Below are 12,107 nucleotides of genomic sequence, written 5' to 3' on the forward strand. Positions count from 1 at the left end.
ATTTAATAATATGTGGAATGTTTAATCACTTTTTCAGAGCACTCTGTGGGGCCTGAGCAGGAGGAAGTGTAAGGCAGTCAGTACTGCGTCAGCTCTTAGCATTATGGTGTCACAGTCTGTGAGTCCTTTGTGTACAAAGATTTTAGGCACCAAGTGTGTGAGGGGTAGGTCTGGAGGTGAAGGTGATGGTTCTTCAAGCACTAAGTCTTCTGGGAGAGATAACGTCTCCCTGTATAGAATTTCTGCCAGTGAGGCTTTGAGGTCATGTTTTTGAACTGTGCAAACTCCTAGGCACATGGGTATTGCCTTTAACATGTGGTGCCACCGTTCAACCAGTCTTACTTTGGGGATGGTATACTGTGGTTCTTTAGTGCTTAATGCCTGTCACATTGCATAATTTGAGGAAGAGCACAGATTTTTGCTGTCCTGATGAGCATGGGCAACCATAGTGTTAGATTCAAATTTCAGTAAACACTTTGGTGGTAGATTCAGCTGTTATCTCTTTTAGGGGTGTTACTTCAACTCAATATGTTACCCAGTCAATTGCCAAGAGAAGATAGTGGTAGCCACCAGAGTCAGGTAGAGGGCCAACAAGGTCAATATGACTGTGTTGAAAGAATCCTTTTGGGCTCTTGAAATGGCCTACAGGAGGTTGCATGTGATGTGAGACTTTGCTCTTCTGACACTGAGTGCACACAAGGCAAGAGTTTATATCCCTTCTTGATGTTAGGCCACATGAATCTGTCCACACTATATGGGTATGAAAATTTATGACAAAGTGAAAGAAAGAGAACTGCTCAGCATAAATTTAGAAACAGTGGAAAAATCCTTATACGAGAAACTAGTGCAAAAATGTTACTATTCAAGTAGAAGAATTCATAAGTGACAACCTGAAAATTTGAACAGGAGAGAGCAAGTATTTAAGACTGTTAATTTTTAAAAGTTTGTTTCCTTTGAAGAAAAATTATTAATTTCTTAATTAAGTAATTATTCAATACCATACATTATCTTACAGATATTACAAGGAAAATTGTGGACCAGGTTTTATGTTTTGATGAGTATCCTGTATATTAAGTCAATGGCTTGAAATTGTATGTTATGAGAAAAATAAACTTCAGTTCAATTCTATTCTTTTCTATAATCTGGCATACATTCTTCACACCTTTGAGGTGGCAGACATACATCGTAAGCTGGGCAGCATACACTAAATGCTAAAACTGTCAGGGGCATTTACCCTCAGATGGATTTCAAATAGATTCAACAAGTAGATGATGACTGGTGTACATAATCAGTGGACATCCTTCTACGTCCTTTCTGAAGTAGCATACTGCTTTGTTAAGTGCCAGTAACTCCCTGTCATTTGCGGCCCACTTGCCTTGTGACAATGTTAGCTTGTGTTAGAAGAAACAGAGTGTATGCTGCAAAGGTTCATGTCCCCACCCACCTCCTTGTTGTAGTACAGCTCCAATAGTGGTTTCACTCATGTCTACTGTTATGAATAGCTGTGCATTAGGGAGGGGATCTGCAAAGATGATAGCCTAGGTACGGCAGCCCACAATGCTTTCAAGAGTGGATAGCATCTTGCTCATCCATGTGAGTTAGTTTTTCCTGGTAGTATTCATGCTGGTTAGAGCTTGTGTTAGCAACACTTGCAGGTAGGCTGTATGTAGATGTCTTCTATAGAAATTTGTCATGCATAAGTACCAGTATAGTTACTGTTAGTCCTGTGGTGGAGGCAGTTATTGGATAGTCTGTGTATGCTGTGGTGTGGGACTGATGCTCAATGAATTGACAATCTGTTCAACAAAGGCAACTCCTTTGAGTCAAAGATGACATTTGTCATTGTTGATTGTGATACTGTTGTGAGAGAGGGTGTCAAAAACTTGTCTGAGGTGGTTAATGTGAGATTCCTTGCTTGGAAAGAAAATTAAAATGCCAGCAAGGTAAGTGTAACAGAATGGGAATTTATAGAGTAAATGATCGCTGAAGCATTGCCATGTTTATGCCATGTTTCAAAATCAGTACTGCATCTGTGTAAATCTGAACAAACCACAAAACATAATAATGGCTGTTTTGTGAATGTCGTATAGGTATTTCTAAGTATGTCATCTTACAGTCAATAACACTAAAAACAGAGGAATTCACCAAATAGTTGATGAAGTTCTGATCATTTGGTACTGGATAGCTGTCCATGATGATACAAGCATAGAGGATTCTGTAATCACTACACAGCCTGAGAGATCCACTTTCTTGGGGACCAATTTTATGGAAGAAGCCCAGGAACTGTTGGAGGAGCAAACTATCTGTGTTTGTCAGAGCTTGTCCATTGCCACTTTGGCAGCTCTAAGTAGGTCAAACAGTAGCCAACATAGTCTGTGGCATACCAGGGGCCAGTTTTTGTGATGATCTTATGGACTGTTCCATTCTTAATGGCACACTGCCTGAATTGTTCTGGTGGAAGATGCATCAAGTCTCAGCACAGGGTGGGAAAGTGAGCAGTGTACTACTGACCTTTGTCGGAGTATCTGGAAGTAGTGTTGTGAGCTTTTCCTTGGGTGGCAGTAGAGATGTCGGGTCAGGATAGTCTAGTGATGTTAGTGAGTTGGAGGTGATGGATGGTGGTAGTTCACATAGACAGTTGAGAATCTTGTCATGGTGCATTGAGTTCCCTTTTTCCTCTTGGATCTTGTATCTGATGATGTAGCTGTCATGTTTTAAGTGAAAGTTAATTTCAGGTGTGTAAGATGGAGTTGTTGGATTTGCTGAAAATGGTCGATGGTATAGAGGCATTTCTGGAGTAGCTGATGATCATTGGTTACATTTGCGAGAAGCAGTGTTAATGGCATGGGGTGAGTTGTGCCATTGTGCTGGGCTAGACAAGTCAGGTGAAAGTGTCAGAGAAAGTCTGCACGAATAACTGGTTCTTCTACATCTGCAGTCCAAGTGAAATCTCCATTGAGAACAAGGAATAACATACAGACTTGTGAGCAGTAGGTATGGATTGTCAAGTCATTTGCTACATGGAGATGAATAGTTGTGTGGGATGTTGTTCAGCTTGGTGAGGCAGGTGGTGAAGTTCTGACCTCTGAGCCCGCATCAATGAGGTATAGCCGGCCATTGATGTGGTCACATACAAAAAGTTTATTATCGTGAAAGAGACAGGTGGTTGTGATCCATTGTTGTCATTGTGGCAGTTGATGTGACTTAAATATCCTGCATAGTCTGATGCACCTCCCACAGCCATGCATGTTGTTTGGGAAATTGCTTGAAGGATGGCAGTTGTGGGCACTTGCGATCCATTGCATGATACCAGTAAACATGATTCTGTGTAGGTGCAGTGTGGCTGGTGGCATGTTAGACAGGAATAGGTGATGGGCTTGGCCATTTTCTGCACATGTGCAGGCCTGGTACAGATGGTGGGAAGAGAGGGGGGGGGGGGTTGTTGATGGTGCCTGAAGATCATCACTCTGGCCAGGCATGGTGACATCAGTGTTGGTAAAAATCATGCAGGATCGGCTTGGTACATTGTTGCCAGGCCATCACTTGTGCTGTCATTGAGGTTGTGAGTCTTACCCATCATCATTGTTATCAACATTACTAACATGCAGTCTGTGTGTATGATGCAGTATCTTTGATCAGCATCTTGAAAGAGTACACCCAAATGTTCATGCTGATGGATGACCATGGCTACTTGGACTTGTGGTGTGAATTTCACAACCCACATGGTCCATAACATATGGCTGTGCATTAGATGAAAGTTGATCTGTGTGTGGAGGAATCATCATAACTGTAATGGAGTCTTGTCACTTAAAATTTTGTCATAAATGACATGATGGATTCATTCCTCTGGGGAAAGGGTGAGGTGGAAAAGTAATGCTGCTTTCACAGTCTCATACTTGTTATGTGATGGTATCAGTTATTACATCGTCATAGCTGGAGCCAATAATGTATATAAAAACGATCTTCACAGTGCAACATGAAACCTTAAGGCAATACTAAATTCAACAGAAGAGAAATCAGTTTTTGTAGTCGGAATTCCACATAGGCATGACCTTTCGGTATGGTCATGTGTGAATGTGGAAATCATAAAAGCATACAGGCAATACTCAACGATTTTCAGGGCCTACCAAAATGCATATTTTATAAGTATGGACTCCTTGCAAAGAGACTGTTACACGAGACATGGCATGCACCTTAATAACAGGGGCAAGAAGATTCTGTGCCAAAACATCAGCATGATAATGAAAGCATCTGACAACCAAGAAGTAATTGCTGCTCTTCTAGTTCCTTGCTTGACGCAAGCAGAGCCTGAAGAAATGGTTACTTCTATTGCAGCAGTAGAGGCAGAAGCAGCAATTGTACCTACACACATAACATACGCTGCAGCAGCAGTACCTACCACACTTCATCTGCAGGATTCAACAGCAGCAGAAGATGAAGCAACATCCAAATCTCCACTGTCACCAGTTGCCACAACAATGCCTACAGCAGCAGCAGCAGCAGTACCTATCACACTTCATCAGTAAGATTCAACAGCAGCAGAAGCAGAAGCAACAACCTTATCCCCTCAGTCACCAGATGCCACAACAGTGCCTCCACACACCATAACAGCAGTTCCATCAATGCCTGTAGTAGCAGCCTCATCTACAATATCATCACAAGGAAGGAAGAGTAGGCATATGGCAGTAAATGTGCTACCATTCCAAGTGAACAATTTTTTAGTAAAAGGCAACAAGAGGCAGAAATTCAAAAGATAAGCCTTGTAAAAGGTTTGAAAACCAAGCACCGTAGTGTTCAGTGTGTAAGCAATAAGACCATGGATCTTAAAATATGTTACCTTAACATTCAAGGACTGAAAGATAAAGAACTTATCATAAACGAGTTTGGCCTTGATAACCAGTTTCATATTTTTTGCCTGAGTGAACACTGGGCTAATGAGAATGAACTTGCAGTTACCAAATTTGACAATTTTAGTATAGTAAATAGCTACTGTCGGAAAGAGCACATTAGAGGTGGTGTGGCAATTTATTCCAACCAGTCACTCAATTGTACAATAACCAAACAAGACCTAAATTCCTTGTGTGATGAACAGCACTTTGAAGTTTTGGGTATAATCATTAATAGTCATAAGCTAATAGTAGTATCCATGTACAGATCACCAAAGGGAAGCATTAACATATTTTTAGAAAAAACGGACATGCCATTGAGTGAATTAAGTAATATTAAATGGCTACACTATGATATTGCAATAGGAGATGATTTGAATGCTGATTTTGATGTTACTAAATGTAAGGGTAGTGTTTCAGATCTGGAAAACTTATTAAGACAATACAATTTACATCATGTCAATAACAGGCCCACAAGAAACAAAGCATGTTTAGATAACATCTTTGTAAACTTCAAGACCACTGAAAACAACTGCGAAGTTCTGTATCTCTAAATTATGCAAGTAAAATTCCCCTCAATAGGAGTAATGCAAACAGACCTGTCCCAAAAGTTGTGATTACCAGACCCGTAACTGAGGATAAAATTAACACATTTCGTAATTCCCTTGCTGACAGAGACTGGATTGGCCATTGTAGTGTCGATGGACGTTACACATCAAGTAATGAACTGCCAGCCAAATTAATATTTGATAGATTTTTTAATGCATTCTTGACCCTATATAACTATAGTATTCCCATAAAGAAAATCAAAATAATGGACAGCAGCCACAAATCCAGATCTCAAAACGGACAAGATATATGGTACACTGAACAGCTGACAGATCTAAAGAAACAAGTTTTGTTACTGTACAACATATACAATACTATGAAGACTGACTATGCCAAATCAGCCTATGTGGAATGCAGGAATGAATACAAAAAAGCCATCCTGCAAGCCAAAAAAACCTACAATGCCAACAGCATACATAATTCCACAAATAAATGAAAACCGCTTGGAAAGTAATTAACAGTGCTGCCACAGATACTAAAAAAGACAAAATTAATATCCCCCCTCAAACAGTCAATGAGTTTTTTATTAATTCAGTGAAAGAAATAGGAGATACAATTATCAAACCAGACATTAGTCCATCAGAATTACTCTCCCAAAATTGGGGTAGACAGTCACTAAATACAAGCATGCTAACCTTCTCTGAAGTATCGCCTAGATTTGTACAAGGGGCCATAAAACAACTGAAATCATCTGATAGCTTAGATACATATGGCATATCATGCAATCTGCTAAAAAAAGTGTGTGACTGCATTCTGTACTCTTTAACCTATTGCATAAACAAGTGCTTACTTGAGGGATGTTTTCCTGATGAGTTAAAACTGTTTAGGATCGTCCCAGTATACAAAAAGGGAGATAAAGACTCTCTATCTAGTTACAGGCCTATTTCAATAGTACCCACATTCTCCAAGGTAATAAAATGCGTCATGTACCAACAATTATCATCTCACTTTGAGAATCTAAGAAAAAATAATGCTAACAATACGGGCTTAGGAACAATCTGTTGACCATTGATGCAATCAACACGGTAGTCAGTTACATCCTCAAAGTTTTTGAGAACAAAGGCTTTGCTCAGGTCTCATTCTGTGACCTAAGCAAGGCCTTCGACTGTGTTGAGCACACGCCACTACTAGAGAAACTAGAATTCTACGGCATCAAAGGAAACAGTCTCAGACTATTAAAAGCTTATCTCAACAACCGTAAACAGGTAGTTTGTGTTTGTATGGAAAAGTCAAACATAGAAAATGTTAAAGTAGGTGTGCCTCAGGGATCTGTACTGGGCCCCTTCCTGTTTCTGATAATGATCAATGACCTCCCCTCGTTTATTAGATCCACCACTGTATTGTATGCAGATGATATGACTTTTCTTCATAGCAGTAACAATCTTAATGATCTGACAACCTGTGCTGAAAATACACTCACTCACGCAGCATATTGGTTCAGAGCAAATGGTTTCCTGCTAAATGAAAATAAAACTCAGCAGATAATCTTCGCTCTAAGAGACAAGCCACTATCTGATGACCCTAGTTCTGTTAAATTCCTGGGAGTTTATTTAGATGAAAAGTTATCTTGGGGCCAAAATGTAAAATATATTAGTAGTAAGCTATCTAGAGTAATTTATTTATTAAGACAACTCAGAAATTGTGTACCTGAAACATACGTCAGATCATTTTATTTTGCATTTTTCCTAAGTATAATATTGTATGGAATTATCTTGTGGGGTAACTGTAGTCATATACAAGACATCATATTATTGCAGAAGAAAGCCATTAGGTTAGTTACAAATTCTTCACATAAGGCTCACTGCAAACCCTTATTTACTAAACAAAAAATTATGACAGTAATAAACCTCTATATATACAATGTCTTAATCTTTACGAAGAAGACCTACAAGATTTGAAACGTAGAGAAAATGTACATTGTTACAACACAAGAAGCATCAAACACTAAAAGTTTTGAACGCTGCGGTCACACAGTTCGGCCTTCAAAATGTATGGACCCAGGACGGCAGGATCGTAGTCAAGACGGAAGGAGGGAGGAAAACGGTGACGAACATGTTCGAACTGAAAGACTGAGCGAAATCTCGCGAGACACAAAGTCTCATATTGTAATCTGTCTAATATAAGTTAATTTTTATTCTTTCTTTTCATTTTTTTAGCTTAAATACTGCTTCGTTATTTCTATAAGTACCATAAGTACTCTATTTAAAATCAGTCAATTGTTTCACAAAAATATTGTTTCTTTATTTGTCTATCATAAGTGCTCATGTATATTCATATTGTCAGTCAAATGGGAATTAACATTCTCCATTAACAGGAATCTCCTTACCGCCTTTCTATATCTGTTATTTTCATCTTCGCCACTACCACTACTACTACTATTATCTTTTTCGTAACCACTACTGCCACTTTCCATCTTTCTTTTCGCTCCCTTCTCCGATACTTCCAGCGCGTTTTTCACCTTTAGTTCACAGACGCTTGAGTCAGTCACGACCTTGGACACCTGTAAACATGTCTTCCCCCGCGAAATCCAGCTTTTGTCCCTCTTCCGGCCAGCAGGTAAACGGTGCGCGCTCGGTCCTACAGGCGGCCACAATGGGATGAACCGGTTCAGGCGGCGGGCTCTTTGTGGCCCACGCAATTGCTAACAGCTCACTTCGACGAGTTCTGTGACCTGTTCTGCCAATCACTGTTCCACATTATCCTCGTCTCTGAAACTTGGTTGAAACCAAACATTTCTTCCGACGCTATCCGAATCGCTGGTTACTCTCTCCTAAGGGCATATCGTGAAACATGACGCGGGGGTGGTGTGGGTGCCTATGTTCGCTCTGATCTGACACCTACTGTACTATGCACATCGGATGCAAAGGGCGAAGGAGAAGCAGAGTTCTTCTTTTTCGAAATAAATACATCAAATCAGAAACTGCTAATTGGAGTAATCTATAAACCTCGAAACGTCGGTGCCATGTCCTCCTTTCAGTCTGCCCTGTCCTCACTCGTGACACAGTATGAACACATAATCATTATGGGCGACACAAACATCGACTTACAGCTAAAATCTCCCTCTGCCGAAAAACTAAGGCGACTGTTCCACTCCAATGATATGAGTTTAACACCGCTGGACCCAACTCACCACACGCCACACAGCCACACACTCATAGATATAATAGCAACAAAGCGACCAGATAAAATAATCCGCGCCAATCAGACATCCGCTCCGGGACTCTCTGCTCATGACGTGACATTCTTAAATTACTCAGTGCATACTACCAAAGAAAAATCTCACCTGGTAACCTACAGAAACTTAAAAAATGTTAACCATGACGCTCTTCAAAAGGATTGCTCAGACATCCCTTGGCATGATATAAGCAATGAACCGACTTTAGACGGAAAAATTCGGCAATTATGTAGCAAAATTATTGCACTGTATGATAAACATGCTCCTCAATGCACTGTCAAGGTAAAGAGAGCTCCTGCTCCGTGGCTCACCACTGCATTACGCCAGTTAATGAATAAACGTGATGCTGCACACAGGGCCTTCAAGCGTAACCCAACTCCCGAGGCGTACGAAGCTTATAGGAAACTCCGAAACAGAACGAAGCAAAGCGTGAGGAATGCCAAAATCAGACATGCCCGCTCTGTCGTATGCGGCATATCAAAACCTGCTGCACTGTGGAAAAAGCTGCGCAGATTCAGTATAGGGAAGCGAAGATATGACGCTGTTTATCAAGCGTCTGCAGAAGAATTAAACGATTTCTTCTCAACAGCTGTAATCTGCCACGCAGCGACAAATTACCAGCCCCAAGATATCAATCTCTCGAGAGACAAGTTTTTCCTAAAACATGTCACTACTGGCACAGTACACAAGGCAATTATGAGAATCTCTTCCGAGGCAGTAGGAAATGATGGAGTGAGCATTGGCATGATTAAAAACGTCGTAGACACTATTATTCCAGTTATCACAGACATCTTCAACCTGTCTCTTGTCAGTAGTATATATCCTATTGAGTGGAAGCAAAGTTTAATCCAGCCTATACCCAAGACTGACAACCCTAAGTCGCCAGGTGACTACAGGCCGATCAGCATACTACCTGCAATATCTAAAGCCCTAGAATACATCGTCCATGAACAGCTGACGGATTACCTCAAAACTCATAACATCCATGACGAATATCAGTCAGGCTTTCGAAAGCACCATAGTACAGCAACTGCATTAATCAAAGTAACTGATGACATTAAACATGCTATGGACAGACGTGAAGCTACTATCCTAACACTGATTGACTTTAGCAAGGCTTTTGACACAGTTGACTTCGATATATTACTAATTACAATGAAACAGCTGAATTTCTCAATCAGCGCAATACACTGGTTCGACAGCTACCTCAAAAACAGAAGTCAACAAGTCGATTGTGGGTCGGAAAAGTCATCATGGAAAAGCGTGCACTCTGGAGTTCCCCAAGGCTCCGTCCTTGGTCCACTACTCTTCTCACTGTACATTAATGATATTTCTTCAGTGATTCACTCCTGCAGATATCATCTATATGCTGACGACATCCAACTGTACATAAGTGCAAGCCCCAAAAACATTGCTGGCGCAGTAGCGAGTATGAACGCAGATCTTTGCTCTGTTTCTCGATGGGCACAAAACCTAGGTCTGAAACTAAACCCCAAGAAATCCCAGGTCACACTTATATCTCATCCAAAGTTAATCAGCCGGTACTTTCGCGAAACGGTCCCTAAAATACTCCTCAATGGTACCCAACTACCATACCAAAAAACAGTAAAAGACCTTGGAATAATCTTGGATGAACACCTAAACTGGGAAGAACAAACAGTCACAGCTTGCCGGAAATCTCTCTCCTCCCTACATGCAATTCAAAAATTTAGAAAAATATTTCCAACCCATGTTAAACAAAAATTAGTCCAAGCACTAGTCTTGCCTAATCTTTACTACTGCGATGTAGTTCAACACGGCACAAATAGGAAAAATTCTAGATGCCTCGAGCTAGTGATGAATGCTTGCGTTAGATACGTGTGCAATATTCGGTTGTATGATCATATCAGTCCTTCATACTCCCAGCTAGGTTGGATACGCCCACATAAGGCACGCAATCTCCACACGATGTGCTTACTTCATCGATTTCTTAGCCACTGGTGCCCCCAATACTTATCTTCTCACATTAAACACCTATCATCATTCCACAATCGCAATACCAGATCGGATACGTCTGTCATCTTGGCTGTACCTTTACATAACACAAAATCTTTCTCCATGTCATTCTCCATCTCAGCCATACGACTATGGAACACACTCCCCTGTGATCTGCGTCTTATCCAGAACTACTCAACATTCAAGAGGGAACTCAAAACTTACATATTAGGGACGGTATAACCACCATTGTTGTGCCCCTCCCATCTCATTCTTTCTACTCCCCATCACAGCTTCGAATTTTACCAATCTTTTTCTCTTCCTCTAACCTATCTACCTCTTATATATCTCTTTCACCCCATTCTATCGTCTTATGTCTCTGCTTGATGAGAATAACCCACAAGCTGCAAGAATATAACGAGAAAATTCCCAACTAACAATGGAACTGACATTCACAAAAGAAAAGTATGTTTGCTTTCATATACATAGTCACTATCATTATTATTATTATTATTATTATTATTATTATTATTATCATTATCATTCTTGATTGTTATAATTATTTTTATTGTTATAATTATCATTGTACTACTGTTATAATCTCAATTTTTTGTTTAACATCAATACTGCATAATACGTTAAATGTCTTTAATGTTATTTAGAAACTGTAACTCGTTCAATCTGAGTATGCCTGGTTAGGTGTAACAGAGGGCCTGAAGGCCCTAATCTTGCCAGGTAAAATAAATGCATAAATAAATAAATAAATAAATATACATGCCTTACCACAGATTATCAAAATCAATAAATAGCTATGACGTCACAGGGCACAAACTATTTAATAAGGTGCCACATGATATACAGGATCTTCCTGAACATACATTCAAAGAAAGACTGCATGAATGGTTTATTGCCCACCCATTCTATGATATCAATGAATTCTTCAACTGTAAAATGCAGTAATCCAACAGATGACCCACTGTACATTTATTGTAATATAAGCTAAAATACTTCAGCAGTCAATACCTTATCACACTGTATTATAAATTGTAACTTCATTTGACGTTGTCAGTTGCTGTAATGGCCTAAAGACAGTAAAATCTTTATTATTATTATTATTATTATTATTATTATTATGTCTGCATGTTCCCTAAAGTGGCTTAATAAAATAACAAGTTTGGTGCCATCACTGATCATGTCACGTTATGTGAAAATGCTATCCACAATGGTGAATCATAATGTTGGATGGTCTGGCCAGAATGGTGGTAGTCTGAGAATTGTTCTGTAGCCAGTAGGTTTTCAAGACAATGCTTGTTTCAGAATTATGGTTAAGCAATTTTGTGTACAACATAGCATGATGCAAGATGGACGATGTGAGAGGCAATTCAGGCAGCTGCATTATGTTATGATGCAGCCAGATTCATGCAAAGTGTGGTTGATGTCCCCTTGGAAAATGAGTAGATTTA

Source organism: Schistocerca gregaria, chromosome 2 (genome assembly GCF_023897955.1).
Source record: "Schistocerca gregaria isolate iqSchGreg1 chromosome 2, iqSchGreg1.2, whole genome shotgun sequence".
In the NCBI taxonomy this organism is placed as follows: domain Eukaryota; kingdom Metazoa; phylum Arthropoda; class Insecta; order Orthoptera; family Acrididae; genus Schistocerca; species Schistocerca gregaria.